This window comes from Mesocricetus auratus, unplaced genomic scaffold, assembly GCF_017639785.1.
Source record: "Mesocricetus auratus isolate SY011 unplaced genomic scaffold, BCM_Maur_2.0 Super-Scaffold_100006, whole genome shotgun sequence".
Classification (NCBI taxonomy): domain Eukaryota; kingdom Metazoa; phylum Chordata; class Mammalia; order Rodentia; family Cricetidae; genus Mesocricetus; species Mesocricetus auratus.
This window is the reverse complement of record NW_024429190.1, coordinates 67,971,078-67,987,995: the sequence shown is the minus strand read 5'-3', so window position 1 is coordinate 67,987,995 and position 16,918 is coordinate 67,971,078.

Below are 16,918 nucleotides of genomic sequence, written 5' to 3'. Positions count from 1 at the left end.
TGCTGCTTTCTTCTACCAAATAGAGTGCTGTGCCTTCTTCTAAGAAGAAGAATAGGGTGAGAGAGTAATGAGGTCATACTGGCAGCACTTCTTCAGCAAAGGGCAACACTGTGGCTTCCTTTGTGGAGAAGAAGGTTTTCCACTCCGTGACTGATGCCTGTATGAGAGGAAAATCCTTACAGGTCTCTCAAAATTTTCCACAGCACATGCTTTTTAGCTGGCTGGCTTCTAACATGGTGTGAGGAAATCTTTTCTTTATTGGCTCTATGTTTACTCAATTTTGTAGCCATTACTTTTCGAGAATGACTCCACCATGACACATCAGGCAAGATTTGCCACTGCCTCCGCAAAATAGTATTCAAGTTTTTAAAAATAATTAGGAACAATTTTCATTAATCGTTCATTTAAATATAATACACAGTATAAAGTATAATCATATTTCCTCTTAAAGACACAAAACATATTTGAATGCATGCAGAATAGTTAGAGAATAAATTAAAGTTACAATTTTTCAACTAAAAAATTATTCTAAAACATCAGCCAAATTAGCAATTCCCAATTTGATACATATGTGATATTATTTCTAAGAGATTAGTAATCCTAATAATTTATAGATTTTATGTGCATATTTAATAGTGCTTAAATATATTGAATTTTAATGTGATTAGTAAATATATTCATTTTAAAAGGATACTGAATTCATCATGGCATTGTAGCATGCATTTTTATTAGTGCAATTTGTTCATAGCTTTATACATGTGCTCTCTTCCTTAACCTCTCTTAACTCCTTCCTAGCCCCTGTGACTTGTCTTCTTTCCTATAAATTTCTTTATCACATTTCTGTCTATGTGTTTCATTTTGTGATCCACTGGGCCCATGTGACCTTATCAATGTAACTTTTCCCCAGTTCTATGCACTCCCAGGCAGATTTAAAATTCCTCTGTACATACATGCCATAATCAGTAACCATTCATCAGCTGATACATATCTAAACTGTTTCTATTTCCAAGCTCATGTGAGTACAGCAGCGATGAACAGGTATGTCTGTAGTATGATAGTGTGTGTGTGTGTGTGTGTGTGTGTGTGTGTGTGTGTGTGATGTCCAAGGTGGCACAGTTGGTTTATCTGATTTTTTGAGAATCATTCAGACTGATTTCTGAAGCAACTGCACAAGCTTCCTGTTCCCACGAGTAGTGTGTAAAAGTGCCTTTCCCATCCACGTCAGTGTTTGTTGTCATTTGACATCTTAGTGACAGCACTTATGACAGGATGAGGTACAATGGTTTTAATCTGCATTTTCCTTACGACTGATGGTATTGAAATTGTAAGTGTTCTCTATCTACTTGCATTATTGTTTTGAAACCTCTTTGTTCACTCTCAAAGCCCATTTTTCTACTGATTTATTTACTCTCCTAATGTTTAAATTTTAAATTCTTTTTATACTCTAACCATTGATCCTCAACCCAGGATAATATAGCTACCAAAGATTACCCCCGCCCCAGGCCCCATAGCTGCTTTTTCACAGGACAGATGGTTCCCTCTGCTGTACAGGAGCTCCTTGCTTTTATAAGAGGTTGTCAGTTGTTGATCTTCCAGAGTAAAATTTCCCCAAGCTAGGTGGGTGAAGCCCAGGGCCAGATGGATTCACCAAAATTCTACCAGAAATTCAAAAAGTATTAACATCAAAACTGCTCAACTCACTCAGGAAGCAGAGGCAGGCGGATCTCTGTGAGTTTGAGACCAGCCTGGTCTACAAGAGCTAGTTCCAGAATAGCCTCCAAAGCCACAGAGAAACCCTGTCTCCAAAAACAACAACAACAAAAAAACCCAAAAAACAAAACAAAACAAAAACTGCTCTACTATTGCATAAAATAGAAATGGAAAGAAAGTTACAAAACTCCTTCAATGAAGCCAGCATTGTACTGATACCAAAGCCAGATAAAGACAAAAAAAAATGAAAGAAAAGATAAATCTCCAGCATGGTCTTCCTGCTGAATACAGATATCCAGATACAGAATTTCTCAATAAATGCTTGCAAACCTAGTTCAAGATCAAAAAGATTGTTCATCGTGATCAAGTTGGCTAAAAAAAAAAAACCAAACAACAAACATCATTTGTCACATAAATGGACTCAAAGACAAAAATTGCACAATTAGTCACAGAAAAAGCCTCTGATAAAATTCAATATTCCTTCATGATAAAAGGCATGGAGAAACTAGAGAATAGTTCTCAACATAATAAAGGCTATATATGTTAGAGCTATCGCCAGAATCACATTAAATGGAAAGACCCCAAAGCATTGCCAACAAGATCAGGAACAACACAAGCTTGTCCACTCTCTCCACTTATTCAATATAGTGCTTGAGGTCTTAGGTAGGTAAGAAATAAATAGAAGGAATGAAAATACAAACATGAACGGAATAGGATAGAAGGACCACAAATAAATTACAGCTGACTACTTTTTGACAAGATGCTAAAAATACATGTGAAAGAGAGGATGTGTGTGTATGACTACACACACAAACACACACACACACACACACACGTATATATATGGAGTTTGTGGGGAAATAGATCGATTTTAGAGTAAATATTTAGTGTACTAGAGGCCCTACGCTCCACTCCTGAGCACCCAAAGAATAAATAACTAAAGTAAATCATTCATGATGTAGGAAAGTGTTCAATATTAATTATTTAATATTCAAAATATGAGACCTAGAATGTCCCCATTCTAAACTTAGCCACATGTTAAATATATGAGGAATTTTAAAAACAAATTTTATTTGAAAAAATAATTTATGCCTTCTGCATTTTTAAATATAACTTAAATAATGTTTTATAAAATGAAAACAAAACACAAACATTCAATCAAAATATTAAGCAATGTATTTTCCTATGATCTTTGTGGGACAATCATTTACCCTCTCTTCCTCTCTCCCTCTCCCTTCCCTCCCTCCCTCCCTCCCACCCTTCCTCCCTTCCTCCTTTTCTTCCTTCCTTGACATGGTCTCTCTATGTAGCCTGTTGTCCTATAACACTCTATGTAGACCATGCAGGCCTAGAACTCACAGAGATCTGCCTATATCTACCTCCAAAGGCTTGCCATGGCATCAGGTTCAATTTTGCATTTCTACCAATAATCAGCTGACAATAATGTTTGGGCAAATATCTCATACATTTTTTGGTTCAGCACCTCTTGACTGAATGATATTGTAATAAATACAATCCTGAAAACCCAAAACTGTTAATCCCATTACAGGCAAAATAAGAAAAGTAACCAAGTTCGTGCATGTAATCCCTAAACATAGAAGACAGAGGAAGGAGGCCGACCATGAGTCTGAGATGCCTCTGGGCTATAGAATCACATCATGTCTCTGGGAAAAGGAAAGGAGATAACATGTAGATAGTGCAGCCATGCCATTTGTCATTGGGTCAGCCTTTGTTGCAGATTTAGATGGAGGAAGGTCTCCTTCATGGATACTGATTATTGAGTTGCTTTTAGAACACAGAAAGGAAATTTCTTTTTAACATGTATTAAAACAGTGGAAAATGGGAAAAACAAGAAACTTTTGAAGGTAACTGAACACTAAACTGTATTTTCTCATTGTTTCATCTGATAACATACAGGATTTCCCTTTAGAAGGCTCCTAATGCATTTATAGTTGTACATTCTGTTTGAGTATTGAATGAATAGTGTCAACCCAAACAAATGAGTGAATTGGTGAAAAATAATTGTTATGGCTTCATTTATACTTAGAACTGAAAGTCGACATTCATTCTTTAATCTAAATTAGATATGCCAAATAATAAGGGAGCCAGCATTCATGAGTGACATTTTATAACTCACTAGATAGTATAAATATATTTATTCCTTAAAATAACTCTTAGAAGTAAAATTTTTATTTCCATTTTACAGATAGATGAGACTAAAGTAAAAAAGATTAAAAACTTTTTCAAAATGAGGCTGCCATGTGTTTTCATTATGCTTCATGTTTTTAGAATTTTCTGGTCTAAGATTATTTGCTAGGATCTGTTTTACCTTTTTGCAGAAAGTTTTTATTATCTTTCCTCGTAATGAACTTTCTGTTCCTTCCTTTGAAGATGATTTGTTTCCATCTCCAAAGCATTTGGTAAATTGCTTCCCAAGATCATTGTGTTTATAAAAATGTTTGACTTTAAAAATGGTTACAATAAAAGTATGTAGAACCTAGATTTAAATCTCTCTCTGTCTCTGTCTCTGTCTCTCCCCCCTCTCTCTGCGTGCGTGCGTGCATGCGTGCGTGTGCGTGTGTGTGTGTGTGTGTGTAGGAGAGAGACATGAAAACAGAAAAGTGATCATTTGGTGGTGGAAGAGAACCAGGTAGAAAGGAGAGTGGACTATAGAACTATAGAGAGTGATGGGAGTGGGACAAATATGAGCAAAGAGCAATGATGTGCATAAATGAAAAATGCCAATTGCCACAATTACATCTATTATTTTATGTGTTAACTAAAAACACTGGTTAATAACCTTAAAATATCTGGGAAATGCCACATAGGAATATTACAAATGAAGAAACAATTTTTTCAAAGCTTCTAAAGCAAACTGAAAAAAAAACCACAGTAAATGAAACGTTAACCTCAAACCCTTTTTTCTCCTAGGATTGCACTCATTGACTGAGAGAAGGAATCAACTAGTTTTCTGCAATAACCCCCCCATGGAAACAAGCAAATGCAAATGCAGTCTTCAGGGTTTGAGGTGGGGGAAACACTGATACCCAAACCCATTAAGAAGGAGGAAGAGTGTTGGAGAACAAACAAACAAATATAACTGAATTCAAAGTGGTGGCTTCTATGGTTTTGATGTGTTCTACTCTAATGACAAAAGGGCTTTCTTGGTGCAAATCTTCAGTGGTGGTTGCATAGATAGTGACAGAGAATTGGGGTTGCAGCTGTGGTGTTTGCATGAGTAGTGAGGGAGAATTAGGGATGTATCTGTCCTGGCCTCATTGTCTACCTGATCCTGCTTCTCCCAAAGCAACATGTTTGTTACAATTGAAAATGGGAGTTTTCATAAAGCCATTCAAAGTACATTTTAAACCTTTGATTTCAACAAACATTCCATGTCTCATGCAACTGCAAAGCAATTGGTCAAATGAGCACATTTAACATGTGGAAATTTGTTTTTTTTCCTTCTATTAAGTTAGTTAAATAGTTTTTATGATTACATGTGGACCTATGTTAGTTTACAAGCATTTAATGTTAATGTCCTTCTTGGGTGTGGAAAACATCCATGATGGAGAGTTAGGTATAAACTCACTTCACTTGTCTTTTAGTCTCTTCAAAGATACATGAAGTGTTCTTTATGAGTAAATAAATACCAATTAAATGGTGTCAGCTCTCCTAATTAATGGGCACCTTGTAGGCAAAATATCTACGAAAGAAATGGAATGTCACAAAGATCCTAGATTATTTATTTATTTATTTATTTATTTATTTATTTATGCTGAAGATGGAGCTTTGCCTAGTCCATGCTAGACAAATGCTAGACAAATGAACCACATCTCCAGCACTGAGTTGTTTGTTTGCTTGTTTTTACTGCTTATCTCTGTTGCTAACAGACAAGTAAAACATTGCTTGTGAAGACAATATAGAAGCTATGGAGATCTTTATTACTGGCAATGTGTGTTTGACTCAGAAAACATCTCCCATTGTGCTTCAATATGACATGATGCTAGAGTGTGTCTCTTACTTTCCAGTTCAAGAAAGAAAGCACTAAACATATGAAGAAGTGCTAAGTTTTATGATGATAAAGGTATGGTGTGATAAGGAACATCTCAGGGACTGAGAAGGTAACTGAAGTTTTCAAGAAAAGGTAATATTGAAGATGTAGTTTTCTTTGAAAGTAGACTAGGACAACCAGTAAGCAGAAATACCAAAAGCTGGAGATAAAGTGGCATGAGAATATGCTTAACTTAAATATTACAGAAATAGAAAGAGCATAACAACTGTGCTTCAATTCTCAAATTTTCCTTCTGTGCTGGCTCATTTTCTGTTAACTTGACATAAGCCAATAATTTGGAAAGAAGGAACTTTAGTTGATAAGATGCCCCACCAGACTGGCTTGTGGGCAAGTCTGTGGAATATTCTCTTGATTGGTAATCAATGTAGGAGGGCCTAACTAGGTGTGGGCGGTGCCACCCTTGGGCTGGTGGTTCTGGATGCTATCAGGAAGCAAGCTGAGCAAGCCATGAGGAGAAAGTCAGTAAGAAGGATTCCTCTCCTCCATGATCCTGTCTTGATTTCCTTGAGTACTGAACTACAGGCTGTAAGATGGTATAAACTCGTATCCCAAGTTGCTTTTGGTTATGGAGTTTCATCACAGCAATAGATAACTAAGACACCCTCTAACATTTAAATGTGTCTATTTTCCCTCATTAGACAAAGGAGACTTTTTTTCATGAATATGATCTAGGTAATAGGTAACAAGACAGTTATGTCTTAATCCACAAAAGGATCAGTTTTTCTAGTTTCTGAATCCTTCCAAAGTTTCTTGAAGAGATCATGCCTCACAAGCTGTAAACAAAGGAGGAAATGAGAAAGCAAGTATCTTTGGTGAGATGAAATCTCTATATTTGCTTTGTCCTGGGGCTAGCAGCTGTGCCACTTTACCAGGATATTCCAGTCATATGCTAATCTTGTTCAATGCTTAAAGTCACATTTACTTAGCTCCATCTTGCTAACACAGGACTCAGATAGAGGTGGCATGGGAGAGCACAGAGCTCAGGCTTACACTTCCAGGACCTTGACCCAGAGCCACCAAAGGACTGTTGAGAAACATCATGCAGATTATTTTTGGTATTCTTTTCCAAAAATGACCAAATGACTTTAAATATAGCCATAGGTGAGAACAAGAGTATCTCCAGCCACCTAGTACAAGTTAACCATTTACAAATTAGGGGGTTTTCGATCAAAATAGTTTCTTTTGTGCTTCAAAGCTCTCAAGCACCAACTCATCTGCATTTTTCTTCACTGGTGCTTTGCTGCTAGCCCTGCCTCTTGCCTCTTCGTTGTCTTCTTTACTGAATTCTTTCTTCCCTAGTGTTACCCAATAAGTTGGCAAACTCCTTGAATTCTACCACTCTCCTGTATGGTTCACCATACTTATGTCTCCTCTATGCAATACTCAAAAACCCTCTACTTGTAGCTTTGACAGTCTTGTATGCCCTTGATGTAGTAGTAGTCTGAATTCCCTGTGCTGCAATATCTTTCTGTCCCCATTTCTGCCTTTCACCACATGTGATGTGATTACTACTCAAGGAACATTATCAGAGCTGTTCTGCAGATTGTCGTTGATGTTTTTAGCTTTTGTTTTTTGGCATATGTGTGTGTGTGTGTGTATTATATTCTGATAATGGTTTTCCTTCCTCCAACTCCTCCCAGATCCTCCCAATCTTCCTACCCACCCAACTCCAAGCTCTTTCTTTCTTTCTCTCTTTAGAAAACAAATAGGCAAACAAACAAACCAAACAAAAACAAACTAAACCAAACAAATCGTATTTTAAATATCACTTTTCTTAATCATATTATTTCTCTACTACCTTCCGTATTTTTTGTTCTTCTTTTCCTCTTGTGTATGATTCCATTTTTATATACAGAAAACTCAATATAGTTAAGTTTTACTTCCAAAGCTAACTCATTTGAAATTCTTGATGTTGAAGATTTGTATGGTCTTTATTCCTTCCATGTTTGAATAAATCCATTACTTAGATGGATTGATATTGAGGAGCTTGATGACACGCTGACAAAAATTGTGGCTTCTTAGCTACCTACATTTGCTACAGACTTACTACAATTGGGGAGTATATCTCTTCTAGAGGGTAAGATTTACAAAAACAACAACAAAGAGCTGTGAGGACTAAAGTACAAAGAAAAAGAAGTATCAGGACATGGCCTGACAAATGAAGATGTTCAGTAATTATCAGCTATTGTTAATGTTAGTGCTGATTCTAAGGCTGTTTTATGTGCTGTGGGGTATCTCAGTGGTCGAGCTTTTTCTTTGGATGTAGAGGGTCCAGAGTTTAATTTCCATGAGCCCCCTATACAATACACTGATTTTCTCAACGGGAGATTCTTTTGTTAATTGTTAAAACATTATTCTTATTGTTGTCTAGATATCCTGCTCTCTTTAATTGGGTTTCTAATATACAGAAAGCAGTTAGTACATAGTTGGTGGATGAATTTATGGATTACCAAAGCTGAATTCCAAACTATAAATTATAGAAGAGAAGGAAATTACATTTGGACAAGGTTGTCCTATTTCTGGTGGTGACCAGACATGAGAATGTTAATAATTATTGCAGCTGTAATTCCTAATGCATTAGACATGTGCTCATTATCTCAACTAGCTCCTGGACCAGTTTTGTTAGACACCTGTGATGCAAATTTAGATACATTGGTGGAGAAGAATGCCCATTAACCATTCCACTTAACAATACATCTTAACATCCATCAATACAGCCCAAAAGTCATAATGTCATTGATGGGTTTGGTCCAGATGACCAAAACCCTATTGAGTACTTTAGACTTTCCTCAAAATATGGTGCTACTGAAGGCTCCACAGCATTCTGAAGCTTTCTTAGAAGAAGGGTCAGAGATTAGATAAAAAATTTTGAGGAAACACCATGCAGCCAGAGATGAGAAGTCAGCACTACTTCTATTGGTAATTCAGCAATTAGGAGCTGAGAGCCACGTGCATCATAGAAAAGGTCTAATCACACAAAAATTAATACAAATGTACATAGCACAAAATTAAATACAAATGTGATACTGAAACCTGAAAAATATTTGCAATGCTATTTAGGGAAGAGAATGGTTCAACAGATAAACTAAGTTACTGGACATTCCCAATTTTCTTTTTACATTTACTTGCACATTTCTGATTTATGAAGGAGTTAGTAATTGTAGTGTAGGGCATATGAGGGCCAGCTATTTAGCAGTCTTAGTTTCAAAATTAAAATGTCTTTTGGGTAGTGACAGGAAAAAAAACTCCAAAAATAACCTGCTGTTACTACTTCTTTTCATGCTATACAAATTCTTGTTTTCAACTTTATTAATTAACCTTCATACTTGTTCAATCTTACTTCACTTTTTAAAAGAATTCTATCTTTTTAAAGAAGATAACTCAGAAGGTAAAGACACTTTCTGTGAAAGCCCAGCCTCAGTTTAACTCCTGGAACTCATATCAAGGTTGAAAGAGAAAAATGAATCCCTGGACTTGTCCTCTGACCTCCACATGCATGCTGTGATACTCAGACACCACTCCCCCCACACATACTTATACCACACACATACATGCACAGTAATGACAAAAGTTTGTCTGCTTGTCTCTACTATCCTAAAAATATTATCTCACCAAAATTTAACACTTTTTAAATGGTTTTCAAGTATTTTGTGGCAAGCACTTACTGACTAAGCCATATTCCTGGCTCTAGTGATTTTCTTATTTATTTATTGCATTTACTGATTTTATATGGGTCAGGGAACCATGTGTACACTTGTGTGTATGTAGAAGTCAGAGAACAACTTACAGAAGTTGGTTTTCTCCTTTGACCAATTCCAAGGTGTCAGACTTGGCAGCAATCACCTTCACCCAGTGAGTCACCTTGCTGGCTTTATCTATTTATCAGTTGTGGTATATATGGAAGGTGAATGTCTTTATATTTTTTCAGCTGTAGCATATAAACAAGGTGAGTGTTTTTCCTGGAGAGTGCATCACAAATATTAAAATATTGACATCAACATTAAGCACTTGTTTTGGTTCTGTATTCATTGTTTGTTTCCCCAACAAGAACTATGAGAAGAACAAGACCTAAGATGGCTGCATTACTTCTGAGCATAAGAATAGAAGGCTGGCTGGGCGGTGGTGGCGCACACCTTTAATCCCAGCACTTGGGAGGCAGAGACAGGCAGATCTCTGTGAGTTTGAGGCCAGGCTGGACCGACAGCCTCCAAAACAATACAGAGAAACCCTGTCTTATAAAACAAACAAACGAACAAACAAACAAACAAAATAGAAGACTGAACACAATGGTACATTTACCAGGTGCCAGTTACTGTGCCAACAACTTACGTTGACAATATAAATTAGTGCCTCATTTTATTGGGATAAATTATTGTTTTAAAATATTGACTTTGTTATCTCCACTTCAATGTATGGAAGACACCTTACTAACTCTTAATTCTGGCTTGGGCCTTAAGACATGCTGTACCAAAGGGATATAAGCAGAACGTGGGACCCTATGCTGGAGTTCCTCTTTTGCCTCTCTGCTATTACCATGAAAATAATGCCTGGACCAGTAACTGTCACAGGGAAGGAGGTGAGAGATGTGTAAAGCAGAATTGAAGAGCCCCCGTCAGCCCATCTTCATAAGTCCATGAAAAATCAGTGGTTCCCCTTACCCCTGCCGCTTTTCCTGGGTACTACGAATTTGCAGTAAAATTTTCCTTTTCATTTAATTCAAAATATTTTAAGATTTCATCTAAGGCTTTCTTGATTAGTGTATTACTTGGAAGTGTACTCATCATAAAAATATTTGAGGATTTTTCAGCCATCTTTTTATTGTTAATTTCAAGGTTAATTCCTATGCCCATTTTAAGCACTCCAAAGTCCCCCTAGAACTTGTTTTGATGAACATTTCATACATATTTCTTCAGTTTTGGTGTATAATCTATAAATGTCAATTAGAGTCGGGAAGCGATGGTGCATGCCTTTAATCCTAGCACTTGGTAGGCAGAGACAGGTGAATTACTGTGAGTTTGAGGTCAGCCTGGTCTACAGAGTGAATTCCAGGATAGGCTCCAAAGCAACACAGAGTAACCCTGTCTCAAAAGAATGTCAATTAGAACACATTGATGGATAGTGGGTATATTCTGTAAGTGTCAATTAGAACACACTGATGTAAAGTGGGTATATTCTGTGTCAATTAGGAACACTGATGGATAGCGGGTATATACTACACACTGAAGGTAATAAATGCTCTTCTGGTAATTATGTCCTTCCTGATTTTCAGAAGTGAATTCTCAGAAACACTCATAGATATGTTTGCATCTTTCCAGGAGTTCTAGATTCATTGGCTTATGTTAAATGCACAAGGTAATTTGGTTCTGTCTGTAACAAGTTACTAAATAGTGCTGATTTTCCTTGATAATGAGAATCAAAGTAAAACTGTCTATCAAATGGCTTATTATAAATACAGTTATTTTATTCTAACCTTAACTACACACACACACACACACACACACACACACACACACACACACACAGAGAGAGAGAGAGAGAGAGAGAGAGAGAGAGAGAGAGATCACTTTTACAACTGCTTTCATTGTATCCCAAGGATTTTGATAGTTCTGTTTTCATTTGATTCCAGGATTTGTTTCATTTCCTTCTTGATTTATTTAATAAACAATGCACCAGCTTTTTTCCTAGTTTTCTTTGTTATGCTGTGATGAAATAATACTCCAAAAAAGTAACTTGGGGAAGAAAGGGTTTATTTCAGCTTACAGCATTTAATCCTATAGTTTCTAGGATGCCAGAGCATGAACTCAAAGCAGGCACCTGGAGCCAGGAACTGAGACAAAGGCTATGGAAGAATGCTGCTTCCCAGCTTGCTCCCCATGGCTAATTTGTTTGTTTATACAACCCAGGACCACCTGCCCAAGGGTGGCATCACCCATAAGGAGTTGCCCCCTCTATCAATCAGTGTTCAAGAAATGCACACACCGACCTACCTACAGGCCAATCTGGTAGAAGCATTTACTCACTTGAGTTTTTCTCTTCCCAGATGAACCAAGCTTATATCAAGCTGACAAGAAAACTAACCAGCACACCATCCAATGGTGTATGTTCTACTCTTGCTGTTAATTTCTGGTTTTATATCATTGTGTTCAGATAAATACATGATATTATTTAGTTTTCCCACATTTGTTGAAAATTGCTTTGGGTCCTATCATACAACCTCCTTCAGTTCCAAGAGTTCCTGAGAATGGGCAATCTGAAGTGTTTTCAACAAAATGAGAATGATCTATAGCTACCTGTTAGACCAATTTCATCTACTACGTCATTTAGTTCTGATGTTTCTCTGTGTTGTTATTGTTCTTGGGGTGACCTATCTATTGTTGAGATTTGGATACTGAAGGCACCCATTATTATTATACTAGGGTTAATCTGTGTCTTTACATCCAGTAGTTCTGGTTATATGAAACTGAATAATCCATTCTCTCTCTCTCTCTCTCTCTCTCTCTCTATATATATATATATATATATATATATATATTTAGAATCATGGATGGATTGTTCTTTTAATGACTATGAGAAGACCTTCTTACTGTTGACTAATCTCAGTTGGGATAGATCTTGTCAGATATTCAAACTACAACATCTACTTGCTTTCTAGTTCCATTTGTTTAGAAGGTCTATATCCACCCTTTCATTCTGAGGGCGTATTTTTCATTGATTGTGAGATGCATTTCTTAGAGGCAGCAAATAGATTAATCTGCTTTTAAGAATATTCTACTAGCCTGTGTCTTTTGATTGTGGGATTGAGAACAATATCAATAAAAGTTACGAATGAAAGATGTGTGTTAATTCCCATCATTGCACTGATTTTGCAGGACTTGATGTTTTCCTGTTTCTTATTTTTTTTAAATAGTGTTCTAGGATGGTATGAGAGTGAGAGTTTCTTTGGGGTTGAATTATTGGAGCCTTCTCCCTTTAAAATGGATTTCCTCTCTAGAAAACTCATGTTGTTCTCATGACTAGGAAATAAGAAAGAACATGCATTCACAAACTCTAAATAAAGAGATATAAATGCCCCTCCTCCAAGCAGAATAAAGCTTCAATAAAATCTTTCCTATGGACTTTGGTTAGGGAAAATCTCTGTGCCAGTTCCAAAGAGGTATGCCCCATCATTCTGTTGGGCTTTCCCAAGCTTTTCAGGAGCCTCATGGGTATGTTCATCTTTCTAAACAGGAAGACGTATTCTTTTATTTTCCATAGTTCTTTATTCTTTGCTAAACATTTCTTTTGTATGTGTGCATCACAAAAGTTCATCTTTTCTCCTTCAACTATCAATAGTTTTGCGGCACATTGTGTAGTTAATGTATTAGAATACATCATCCAATGCTTCCTTTCTTGTAGGGTTTCTGTTGAGCAATCAGCTGTAATTCTTATCAGTTTGCCCTTGTGTGTGACTTTGTGCTTCTATCTTGCAGCTTTCTACATTTTTCCTTGTTCTCCGTGTCTAGAATGTTAGCTGTAATACGGTGTGAAGAGGCTCTTTTCTGGCCTTTGGTGTTCTTAGAATGTCTTCTGATTTTGGACAGACCTTGCTTTCCCTAAATCTAGGGATGATAAAGGCAGTCAACTATTCCTTCTGTGCCCATGTGTGGGTGGAAGGCACTTCTCCAGTGGCTCCCACCAGCATAGGCTGGGGTTGTAGAGTGCATTGGTCACCAGGTCATGACTGTTCCTGCCCATTTCTATAGAGAAATCCCACCTGGCTTAATAAATGCTATTTTAGCTATGTCTGTTAAAGGAATAGAGCCTGTTGCTTGTAATTTTGGCTGTTTTCACCATGCCACAAGACCTTCTAATTTTCCCCTTGCTTGGAAGTTCCCATCACAATTACTTAATGGTTCCTCATTGCTGAATTCTTGTTAGATAGTAGGTAGGAAAGGTAGTGTCTCTTTAATAGACTGGTGATATGCCTCAAAATTGATTTTTTATTCATCTTGGGATCTTTGAGAGACTTAAAAGAAACTAGCCAAAAATTACAAAGTTATCCTTGCTCATTCTTAAAATGACCTGAAGAAAACTTTACTGATTATTATGCTAAATTTTTGTACAGAAATGTTTAGGCCTGCCATCTCTTCTTTGGAACATGTGATTATGGCCTGGGACTGAGCATGCTCAGCCATGTGCCTGCCTCTTAGTGATGTCTTCCCTGTAAGAGTATTCATTCGTTTTTCCATCTGAAACATGCGTTTACTCTGAGGAAAGGACCACTTTACAAAGTAAGTTCGTGAGCTCCTGAATGCACCAAGCCTTTCTGCGTTTCTTTATTATCTCAAGACTGTACTGACTGGCTTCTCTTGCCTACAGGTGAACTCCTGAGTGTCTTCAAGAAGGCATGTTTGTATTTTACCTTTCCCATCATGTGGTGATATGTTATTTATGATTTAGTAAAGCTTGCCTAAGGATTCAAAAAGCAAAGTAAGCCACAGCCATAGAAGCAAGGCACATACCTCTAACCCCAGCGGCCAGAAGCTAGGAGGTGGTGGTATACAGGTTTAATCCTAGGACTCAGGATTAAGAGGTAGATGGATCTCTCTGACTTCAAGGCCATGCAAGGATACAAGAGATTGAATCAGTCTAAAAGAGTAACAGATCACATGCCTTTAATCCCAGCACTAGAGGGATATAAAAGATAGAAGTAGGGTCTTCAGTATTTAGTAGGAGGCATTCATTCTCCAGCCACACTGAATATAGGAGCATTCATTCTCCAGCCCCATGGAGGAAAACATTTAAGTCTCCAGATTCTCCTGCCACACTGAGGAGAGGTTTCATTCTGATGTTTGGTGGAGCCAGGATTGCCTTTCAGTCTGAGGCAAAAGTAAGAACTAGTGGCTGGCTGCATTGCTTTTCTGAGTTTCAGCTTAAAGTTTGAACCTCCATATCAGTCTCTGGGTCTTTTATTAATTTGTGTTATACCATCAAGCATTTTTTATAGATGTAAATCTTTGTTGATACAGGATGTACCAGGTAACAGTAGTGGTGGCAAGGTCATCTTAGTGGAAAATTCATGTAAGTAAAGGGCGGGCATTTGTGGTTTGTCAGTGCCTTAAAATTCTTGCTGTTCATCTGTGTTGTTTGGTTTTGTGCTCCATCCTGACATTGGCCTCTCTAAGAATTCTTCCTCTGAGAATCTCCATATGCCTTTGCATTCTTTCTTTTTAAACAGCTCTCCTAGCTATCATCTGTTAATATGCCAGAACTCACCGGGGTGATGATAAAGGTGTGAAAAAAAGGGAAGTACTTTCTGAGTGTTGGTGGTGCATACATTTAATCCAATCACCTGGGAGGCAGAGGCAGGTGGATCTCGGTGAGTTTGAGGTCAGCCTGGTCTACAAAGTGAGTTCCCAAACAGCCAGGGCTACACAGAGAAACCCTGTCTAGAAAAACAAAACAAAACAAACAAAAAAATAAAGGGAAAGTACTCTACAACCTTAAGACTATATCTTTTACTGAATTTGTATTCCCAGGTTATGTGCATCACAAGTGTTTCTTGCCTTGGTTTTCCTCGGAGTGGCATGGATCAAACTGCATGATGACATGCTTTAGATGGAGTGTCAGAGATGGAGTGACATGGATAGAGTGACAAAAATTGAGTGGCAAAGATGGCCCTCCATTTCTAGAATAAATAGTAGGATGAAGGGATGGATGTCTTTGCACTGTTCTTTCTTAGTTCCTCGTCACAAGAGCACCTAAAGTTTTCTAGAGATAAAACCCACTAAAGGGTGGGGTTACTAAAAATTCAGACCTAAAGATGTCTCACTCTCACACTAATCTGCACAGCCTCCAGTCACATAATGAAATGACTGAAGTAGTTGCTTCAGCATCAGCTCCTTCAGGTTAGGATATTTCACCAACAACTCAGAACTTAGCAATTTTTTGTTTGAACGGTGGCCGTATTTGCCTGGTGGTTACAGTTCTCTGAAATTTTTAGCTGAAAGGTGGGGAGTGATAACTTCTAGGCACTTGGCACATTAGGGAAGAAAATTACTGTTCCTCAAGAAGGAGAAATGCTCATAAATTATGTTCCTCAATTGAGATGACCAGTCTCATTAAGTATTCTCCAGATGGACTTAATTCATGTATTTTCCAATGTTTAAAATATTCCATTAAAAATTCTTATAAGAAGCCAGATGTGACAACACATTCTGCCTATGAAGCCAGCATTTATGTAGGTAAGGCCAGTCTGGTCTACGTAGTAAGTTCCAGACTATCCCGGGATTTATAGTAAGACCTGACAAAAACAAAAAATAAATTCCTTATGGGGTTGAATAAACATGATATTGTAAACCAGAAGACTAACATTAGTCAGCTTTTGTCTGTGAATGTGTTTTCTCCTTGGACTCTCTCTCTCTCTCTCTTCTCTCTCTCTCTCTCTCTCTCTCTCTCTCTCTCTCTCTCTCTCACACACACACACACACACACACTCACATCTAAGAATGCTACCTGCTTATAAAATTGTGTAGAACTGATTTGTGAGGGGGAAACACTTTGAAAAGTACCTAGAGCACTAACATGTATTACTGGAAATACAGGAAGCATTTGAGCAAAGAGCCTATGAAATATCATGTAAGAATTCAGAAGTAGAGACTGGAGAGATGACTCAGCAATTTAGAACACTTGCAGAGATTGCAGGGTTGGCTCCCTGCATCCACGTGTCAACTCACAATCATCTGTAACTACAGTTTGGCGAAATCCAATACCTTCTTCTGACCACTATGAACACTAGATGTGTACAATAGCCCAAACACCTATATGCTGAATAAACATTCATAACTAAAATGAAGTATATTTTTTAAAAAATTCAAGAGTGGGCACTGATTATAGCAGAGATAAATTCATAGAAATATTTGACAAAATGTATTCCGTATGCATTGAATTTGGTTTTTTATCATGTATGTACTAGTTTATAGAAGGTTATATGATTTCTTTTGTTTATTCACTTTTTAAAAATTGGTGGTGCCGGGCGGTGGTGGCACATGCCTTTAATCCCAGCACTTGGGAGGCAGAGGCAGGCGGATCTCTGTGAGTTCGAGGCCAGGCTGGACCGACAGCCTCCAAAACAATACAGAGAAACCCTGTCTCGTA